Below are 8,914 nucleotides of genomic sequence, written 5' to 3' on the forward strand. Positions count from 1 at the left end.
TGAACAATCCCGATGCTAAGCGAACATGTAATGCGGAGAGCAAGTAGTATGCTTCTTGCGCAAAGTTGCTGTCAGGGGTTTCCACAGGAATTGAAATTAGGGGGTGTCTAAATTTTTAGGGGGTGGGAGGGAAATGACAATAGAAGAGTTGTTGCGAAATAAGAGGGTGCCTTTTGAAAAACAAGGAAAGTGTACACCCCCCCTCCCCCTTCCCTGGGAGGTGTGTAGGGAACAGTCTTGGGTAGTAACGCGTTACTGTAACTTCGTTACTTTTTGGATAACTTGTAGCTGTACCGAGTTACTTTTTCAGAATGTAACTCGTAACTGTAGTTCTAATACTTTTTCTAAAATAACGATGAAAGTAACGACGTTACTTTTGTCGTTACTTTTCAGTTCTTCGTGAATAATATATCATTGAACGACTATAATCTAGCTATTCCTTGCACTTCCCAAATCGCCTGTTCAATCAAGATGCGCTAAAAAACTTGTTCCCGTGTGTGAGGCACAAACATCTAATCCCTCTAGCAATGGAGTTCAAGTTGACTCTGAGATTGACTGCCCTCTCACAGTTTCTTTCTCCAAGCCGTCATGGCAATTATGCCATTAACGACAGTGTAGATCTGACATTCTTTTTGCAGTCACCACCAGCACCCATGCAGGATAAGGAGGTTTTCGACCCGAGTCTCTAGCCTATCTGGCTGGCTATATTTTGTGGTCTGTCCTGAGAAAGCACAAATTGTGTGAAGTGTGCATTGATTTCTTGAAAGAAGCACGTGCGACAACAAACACCACTTCGATAGAGCTCAAGTCGTACACACTAGACGAAACCAACCCCCTCTTTATGCCCTCTCGCATTGCACTTGAACTGCTGCAGCATGGGGAGAGTACATTCAGGTTGAATAAAACAGTTGTCTTGAAGATCAGTACTAACAAGCTGACTGTAACAGTAATTCCTACGCATCTTGGGCCGCTATTGCCACCCTGCCATGACCTGGCGTACAAGCTTGTACACTTGTTTATTTGGTGAGACTTCGCTTTTATCTGCGGAAGTTGAACCTCCTTGCTTCCATGAAGACCGGCTCAAAATATGGTAGCCGCACGTCGCTATGAAAGTTTTAGCAGAGAATGTCAAATGATGTTTGCAAAGTATTTATTCTTCATCTGTATGCGACATGACATCCTTTTTTAAATGTTCTTTTGCTGTTCGTGGATTTTTGAAATTTAAATTTACAGTGTGTACCTAATGGACTGAATGCACGTTAAAAAAATGTATAAACCTATTGCGTGAGCTACGGTACTGTAATTTACCATGAAGATGCAGCTTGGCAGTGATTTTGTTTTTGTGAAACAAATGAAGAAAAACTTCCCTCAATCAAAATTTGCCTCAATCGATGGAATTGAGCCTTTGTTCATCACTTATCTTCCTCTTTTGCCCGAGAAAAGTTCTTTTCTATCTCAGTAAAATAAAAATTATCGATTTGTTTTTAACTTTTAATTTCTGCAAGCTTTTTCTTCAATATTTTTTACAAGATGAATCAACTACCTATCAGCATAGCTGCATCTTTATGGTAAATTACGGTACCGTAGGTTACAAAAAAAGATTATACGACTTTTAAAAGTGCGTCCGATCCATTACGTTCACACTGTACATACCTTTCTTTATTAGTATAGTGTTTTGGCATAAAATCTAATCCAGATTAGTTCCCTGAGTGCATTGGTGTCTCCCTTTTACACTGACATGTGAGCCTTTGTTTTGGGTATGGTATTTTTTTCCCTGCGATGTATTGCACTGCTAAAAAGCAAAACAGCTGTTTGTGTGATAATGCAAACAAAGTAAATAAATATGTATCACAGGTGACTTGTTATTCATGGGCTTGTCGTTCATAACATTTGGTATAGCCATATTACAGTGAGGGCAAAGCATCCTACTACTAAGCGTCTTTTAACATTATTGTTTAAAGGGCCTCTGACATGCCAAAACATTTTTCTTCATGCTAGGTGTTGAAATGGCATGTCAGGACATTACAAAAAAATTGTTTCACTAAAGAGTTCCGTAGTTTTTTTTATAAAAATAGAAATAGGAGGCCGAATTCAAGGTTCCCGCCAGTGCACTGTGACGTAACAGTGTACCGCAAGGTGTTGGGGTGGTCAGAAGGGAGGCATCGACCTACGTCAATAAAAGTGGGTTCGCAGGAAGTCACATGAGTTTCACTCCTCGTGCTCTCCGCGACCGTGCCTAAGACTTTTTTGTTTCTGCTCTTTGTACGAGCGATTGTAGAAAATGAAGTTTCAGTTCCCCTAGCTCTTTATCGCTGCACCGTTGATTAGTTTCTGTGCTGTAAAAGTTGAGGACGAAGAGTCAGTAAGGTCAGTGATGAAAGCGTTGCGAGTACAAGCCAGTGTACGAGTGCATGCGATCTGTCCGATGATACAGAGCTATACTGGGTGCAAAAGAAGCTATCAAGTCTTGGAAAAAAAATTTAGAACGCTAGCAGAAATTAGGATTGCTTGCGTACGACACGCGCAATTGCATTGCTGAAGGTTCGGACACCGTTGTCGTCGAATCATTGTATACTCTCCAGGCTTAAGATGCCAGCCATCCCTAGGAAACGCATGCAGTGGGATCTCTTCTTCAATTGCTGCAATACCGGGACAGTCCCTCACACAGCACCTTCTAGGCATTGTAGTTGATCACGTCAATTCACTGACTCCTCTTCTTCTACTTTTACAGCAACATTAAGCGATGAAAAGCAGATAAAGGAAACTTGTCTGCTTGGATCGCTCGTGGAGGTGCGGAGAACAACAAAAATATTTTAAAAATATTACACGCGCTTGCGGTAACCACGAGGAGGGATACAACTCACGTGACTTCCGCCGATGCTTCCCTTCTGACCGCCCCGACACCTTGCGGTACACTGTTACATCACAGTGCACTGGCGGTAACTTTGAATTGGGCCTCGTATTTCTATTTTTATAAAAAAAACTACGGACCTCTGTAGTGAAACAATTTTTTTGTAATATCCTGACATGCCATTTCAACGCCTAGCATGAAAAAAAAAATATTTTTTTTTAGGGTCAGAGGCTTTTTAAAGGGATACTGAACCAACAAACTTAGTGTCCATAATAAGCGGCGCGCGTTCTTTCTACGAGCCAGCAGCCGCCGGTATGCGCGAGCACACGCAACAAAAATTACGTCACATACCTCGATCCGCGGTTGAGATGACAGTGAAATGCATGGGCTTCAGACTAAAGGAGAATAAAGACAAGTTTTTCAGCTACACAGTCGTCTCTGGTGTAAAGGGTAAGCGATTAATTGGTCTAACAAGCACGGAGCTTTCACTTGTGGAGATGAAAGCCTGCCTTTATTCTCCTTTGGCCCGAAGCCCATGCATTTCACTGTCCTCTTAACCGCGAATGGAGGTCTGTGACATCATTTTCGTTGCGTGTGCTCGCGCACACCGGCGGCTGCTGGCTCGTGGAAAGAACGTGCGCCACTTATTATAGGCACTAAATTCTTTGGTTCAGTATCCCTTTAAGTAACCTAGGTAGTGAAAAAATATAACCTACAAGCGAAGAAAAATGTCTACACAGGTAAATCAAGTAAATGCTGCGTTCCTAAGCTGGCCTTCTGCATACATGCATAGAATACGGCCGCGACCCGTCAACGTTTAATTGCGTTAACAAACGAAAACAAGCGATGCAGCTTAACGTCTGAATGCTTTGACCAAATTTTAAAATGAGGCTGGGCCCTAAGCGATGCAGTTCCGCACGACAGCAGGAAGGAATAAGGAGGTCGCCCTCGCCTGCGTTGTGCGCTTGCGGCCGTCTTGGCCGTATGCGGTTGGCCGTATGCGGAAATTTTCCACAAAAACTTCGAGCCTTCAAAACAGTTTACTCAGCATGTGTAGCGTATACCAATAATAAGTAGAATTGTGCAAGTCCGGACTCGGATGCATGTGGAGATCAGAGTGCAGAGGAAAACACAAAAAGGGAGACGCGTATGTAGCACATCGACTTGAATTAATGTTTAGAAATGTTCGGTAGAGAGCAAATTATGTAATGTAATGTTAATTCTCTACGGAAGCTACTCACAGCACCACAGAAGCTTTTGTGTAGGCCATCGACTAGTTTAAACAAAGCTCTTTCAACACGCTCAATGCATGTCACTGTCGCCTTCATAGCCCTGTCGACGCGCGGACCCAAGATGGCGGCGCCATAGTATCGGTTTCAACCCCGCGCCGCGGTTTTCAAACGAACCTTCGGAGTTTCGTTACTCTGGGAAGGCATACAGTGACTCTAGTGGGAACTCTCGCGCCTTCTCATCATATTTGACGGGATGTTAGGGGAACCGCTGCCGCCGCTCGAAGGAAACAGATATACACGCAATCTGCTCGTCGCCGCCGCCGCCACGAGCGGATCCGCTCCCGCGACAGCGTATTTCTCCTCAAGTGTAAACGTACCGTTAGGCGCCCGTTTCCGGTTTGAGCGGCGTCGGCGTCACCGTCGGCGTAACCGCGCGGTGCGATATGGGACGTGTGACGTCACTGATGATGTCATCAGTGACATCATCGGCATCGTCATCGTCATCGCCAGTAATGACATCATCAGTGACGTCACTGATGACGTCATCTGCATTGTTATCGTCACTGATGACGTCATCGTCATTCGCATCGTCGTCGTCATCGTCACTGATGACGTCAACAGCGACGTCACTAGTGACGTCATCGTCATCGTCACGTGACCTCATAGGGGTCACGCGACCCCTGTGAAGACACGTGACCCCGGTGACGTCACATAACCCCCGCGAGGTCACGTGACCCTCGTGAGGCGACGGCGACGCCGCTCAGTGGGAAAAGTGGCAGACAGGATGAGGACCTGAGGAGGAGGGAGGAGGGGTATATTTTCCCCTCAGTATCCTTCCGTCCTCCTCCTTAAGAGCTGCGCTCTGATTCGGCGTTACAGGGAGTTGTAAACGGCTTTCATTTTTTTTTTATTTTCCGGCAGTTCCTCCATTCCCATAACCATAACTTTCAAAGAAACGAAAGAGCGAGACTACAACCCACCCTTCTCGACGCGCCTTTACTGAAGTCGATGACGAATGACCGCATCCATCAAGTTTCCGCTTCTCCAGAACGGTTCGACAATCTTGTCGACACGTTTGTGGTTGAGACGATAGAGTCATACTTTAACAGTCATATACTAACAGATGTAATATACTGACGGTGAAGCACAAAGTAACGACTAACTAACGTCCAAGTAACGTTCGTTCGCCATGGCAGGTAACGACACTTGGATTTCGTTCCATGTGCAAACTGGTGACGGAACTGTGTAGAGCGTTAGCTTTTTTCGAAGCTAACGAGTAACGCTATTTCTTTAATTATTTTCAGTAACTGGTAAAAACTACCTCTAACGCATCATGATGCGTAAAACGAAAACAAGTAATATTGTCTCGCAACACGTACATATCCTTGTCCTCGCGATACCATGTATCGGTAACCACCAAAATATAACACACCAAAAAAACTTAGGCACACTTGCGTTTTTTTGTTGTTAATTTGCTTTTGCAAAGCGCTCATAAAAACAAAACGTTCGGATTTTTCTTTCTAGGCATTTTATTTTCTTTGATGGCAAAAAGAGTAGTTAAACCACGTAGCTTCAAAAAGAGCGCGCCGTTTCATACAGGTAATTCCAGCCCGTGAAATAAACACCTGCGTATTTCGGTTTTGGACTCGGGACTGCAGCTGCTCTTAGCGGATGCTGACATCCTGTTATTCCCAGAGAGCCGGTTAAGATAAATCATTATTGTGGAGAGTTTGACAGCCATAAAAATGTCGATGTCGTGGAGTGACTTTTACGCCCACACAACAAGTGCCTTAAAGCACCAAGGATAGGGTGTTGCATTGCAGGGAACCCCACGCGTTAGCTCCTTCCAAGCAGAACGGGGGAGGACCAAACGCGTTCGGCCGCCTTATTCTAAGTTTTTCGAAGGCGCGTTGACACTGGCGGTTGTGCAGCGTTTGCGAGGCAGTCGAGGACGCGATTCGCGATCGACCCGTTCACACACAAAGACGCGGTTGACGCGTTCTCGGTGATCACGCGTGATCTCCCGAGACTTGTGTTGAGCAACCTTGGTTTACAATTTAAAATCTTTTTCTGTACAGGTTTTTTGTACGGCGGTTCGCACGCACTCCTACATTATGCCGACGATTGCCTTTATTTCGGCCAGAAGCAAAGCCCAGCTAGGTGCACCTGGTTGAATAGAAGAGTATGCCCTGACATCTTTATTCGAAGAGGACCCTTCACATACGAATAGATGACCTCGATTTTGGTATAGCGCCGTATTCACAATCGTGTTTAACCACATTCGCAAACCAGTGAGCGGACGCGGTTGCTTAAAGATCCCCCCCACCCCCCACCCCCCTTCGTCGTTCGCTTTTCCTTTTCCGGAGTGGACACTTTATTTCTTAAGCAGGTGCCCTATGTTCCTTTTGGAGGTAGAAGTGTCGTAGGTCAAGCTAGCCAACTATCTTACGCCATCTTTGCAGTAATCTGTAGGCTATGCAATTGCACTTATGACGTCTATATCGGCCTTTTTGCTGGTCATGTACGGCGTCAATAGCTTTCAGTATTGTCGAACCGAATTCTTTATTGGTTCGGTTTCGGTTCGGGTTATTGGTTTTTTGTTCAGTTCCGGTGCAGCTGCGGAGAGCGTAATTAACAGTTCAAACTGATTCATTCAGGTTCGAACCGGTTTGAACTGCTAAAGCTTAAGCAAGTACTTCGCACTGTTTTTGTCAATCGGCACTCCTACCGCCTTGAAAATCAGCTTCCTCTGTTTCAGAATCATTATTAAGTAACAAAATACATTGATTCTACAATTTCACTTAGACGGATTAGTTCAAAAAACGAGGGTGGAAATCAAAACTTCATGTTTATATCACTGAACGTTTATTTCTTTATGTAAATCGTATGTTTTATATCAATCAAAATGCTGTCACAAAGGGACGTGAGAAACTTCACAAACCAGTGAAAAAGATAGCTTATCGTCAGTCAGTGTAACGAACTCAAAACATATATAAAACAAATCGGGAAAGGACTACAGGAACACTATTAAAACTGCTACATTTGAGGCGCAGTAAAAGAGATACTTTTCAGTAATCAAATTAATCAGGAAAGCAAACCTTAAAGAAGAGCTCTCTTTATTTTTAAAGTTGATTCCATGATCAGAATGATGTTTATTGCTTCATATTGTTAAATATTTTGTTACACTTGCCGGCGTACAGCTCCAGCGTTTTGATATTCTGAGCAATATTGGGTGGCAGTTCAGACCTCCAAAGGCCATACTCGCATGCCTTTCGCAACGTGTTGTTCTACAGTTGTGGTATCTGACTCGTCTGACGGCGCAGGTAATTTCCAGTATGCATCTTAAATATCCTTAACCTATACAAGTTATTATTATACATGTTTATAGTTCACTGAGTTATTATCATCTGAATGATTTAAAATCATTTTCAAACATTCACGCGAAAATAAACTTTAAAGCATGTTTCAATGTCTGGCACAATGTTTCTAAAGTAGCGAACATCATTCTCAGTGATCACAAATCTTCTGAGCGTAATCATATATAATCATTCTACAGGGTGAAACAAGGAGACGCCAGGCTATTTAAATCTACCGGAAAATTCGGTTTCTTAACCTATCGCGCTACGACTTTGTGCAGCTTTGCCCAAAGATGGTGCATTTTTTTTTGTAAAATTTGCGAAGAGAGAACTTAACCTGAGGAAAAAGTAAAGAAAGAAAAAGGTTTAGCTCCTATGGAAACGCAGCGACGCCACCGGTCTGCAAACAAAACGGCGCCGTTTCGTACGGGAGACAAGAGATGGCGCAACAAAAGCCGCCAACGAACGAGCATACGGCGCCGAGAGCAGGCCTTTTTAGCAGGCGATCTTTTCGACTCCAAAGCGGCGCGCGTTCCGCAGGCGGCGACCGTCGCAGAAACAAAAAAAAGACAGGCGCGGTAACAGCAAGGAACTGCAGTTCCTTGCCTGCAAAAGGGCCGGCTCTCGGCGTCGTGTGCTCGTTCGTTGGTGGCAGTTGGTGTTGCGACCGCTTGCGCCATCTCTTGTCTCCCGTAGGAAATGGCGCCGTGTTGTTTGCAGACCGGTGGTGTCGCTGCGTTCCCATAGGAGATAAGCCTTTTTCTTTCTTTATTTTTCCTTCAGGTAAGTTCGCTCTTCGCAAATTTTACAAAAAAGAAATGCACCATTTGTGGGCAACGCTGCACAAAGTCGTAGTGCGATAGGTTAAGAAACCGAATTTTCCGGTCGATTTAAAGAGCCTGGCGTCTCCTTGTTTCACCCTGTATAACTCTAACTTAGAACCAATCATTGTAATAGGGAAGTCATTAAACCCTGAAAAATTAGGCTGACCTGAGTTTAAAATCACTAGAAACCCAGCCGCTCGCAAAAAGGTAATTTCTCCCACTCACTAAAATTAAATAAACTTAGAGAGAAAGCCCCTAAGTTGGCAACACTTATCAGGATCTTCAAAGTTGGACCGTAGTTGTGATCGTAGTATTAGGCATTTTGTGGGAGGTTTAAAATACTCCAACGAACACCTCGTCACAGTATGGGCCGTTTTCGTGTTACGGTTGCCATCTTGAAATATCACGTAGTGTTGTTAACCACTTCACTTTTTTTTTTAAAGCCCAGCTCTTAGGCGCCCGTTTTTGGGTTGAGCGGCGTTGCCGTCGCTTTCGCCGCCGGCGTAACCGCGCGTTGCATTATGGGACGTTTCCCATATTGGTGTCACAGATGTTGTCACGTGGGTCAAATTTTCCCGCTAAATTTGGCGGAAACTTTTTTGCTAAATTTAGCGGGAAAGATTTTACCTTTTGTGACGTCACACTTGACGC

This window comes from Ixodes scapularis, unplaced genomic scaffold (assembly GCF_016920785.2).
Source record: "Ixodes scapularis isolate PalLabHiFi unplaced genomic scaffold, ASM1692078v2 ptg000044l_1__unscaffolded, whole genome shotgun sequence".
Taxonomy (NCBI): domain Eukaryota; kingdom Metazoa; phylum Arthropoda; class Arachnida; order Ixodida; family Ixodidae; genus Ixodes; species Ixodes scapularis.